The sequence below is a fragment of the Acyrthosiphon pisum genome, chromosome X (genome assembly GCF_005508785.2).
Source record: "Acyrthosiphon pisum isolate AL4f chromosome X, pea_aphid_22Mar2018_4r6ur, whole genome shotgun sequence".
In the NCBI taxonomy this organism is placed as follows: Eukaryota; Metazoa; Arthropoda; class Insecta; order Hemiptera; family Aphididae; genus Acyrthosiphon; species Acyrthosiphon pisum.
This window is the reverse complement of record NC_042493.1, coordinates 99295810-99296972: the sequence shown is the minus strand read 5'-3', so window position 1 is coordinate 99296972 and position 1163 is coordinate 99295810.

Genomic DNA, 1163 nt, shown 5'->3' with positions numbered 1-1163 from the left:
TGTCATTGAAATTGAAATTTATACATTTTTATATCGATTAACATAAATTAGACAAATAAAATACATTGGTATTATTATGTTGAACGTAATAAATTAAATTAGGATCTTAGTGAGTGGAAATTTAAACTTGATATTTTAATAATCTTTAGGTACCTACTATATAGGACATAGGTACTGCAGCTATATCATCAAAATAAATTCTTTGATTTCTTTTCAGATATAATATAATTAGCCATTATAGGTACCTAAATAATTATTTGATCTGATTTGACATGCTTGATGGGGTTAGGTAGTTATTTATTTATTTTGTTTTTTTTTTTTCATTTTAAAGGTTTCTATAATATAATTTATATAAATTGTATCGAGTAACTTTAACTACTAATTTAAAAAAAAAACAATTTAAGATTTTTAAATATGACTCACCCTCAATATTTGAGTAGATCTACTAAACGGAGAAGGTTTCTTGAGGAGGTTGAAGTAATTGATCTTTTTAATGAAAATCCATCTTTAGTATCCTCTGAACCTCAACCTTCCTCCCAGCAAGTTAATATATTATTAGAAAATGATCTGCAAGATACATCTAATCATATTTTTCAACAATCCGTTTGCAATTTTTCTAATTTTCAAATAAATAACTTAGACGAAATAGAAGTCCTTGATAGTAAATCTGATAGTTGTAATAACATTGATGGAGAAACAGTAGGTAATGACTTTTTTAATAATGATACGGAGCTAATTTTAAAATCTTTAGCTCAGTGGGCAGTGAACTTTAATATAACAAATATGGCTTTTTCTGCATTGTTAAAACATTTAAAATCACATAAGTGTTTTAATAACTATCTGGTTGATGCCCGTACTATTTTAAAATGTTCAAATGATAACTCTAAAGAAATTATATCAGTTCCTCCTGGAAAATATTACCATTTTGGCACAGATAATAGCTTAAGAAATATTGGTAACTTTTTAAATAATTCTGAAGACACAATCAAAATAAATATTGGAATTGATGGTTTGCCTCTTACTAAAAGTTCAAGTAGCTCATTCTGGCCAATTCTTGGTAGTATAAAATACTATTCGTGTACCTATGTTTTTATGATTGGTCACTATTGGGGATTAGAAAAACCTTTGGATAGCAATGTATGTTTTGAAAGATATGGCTAATG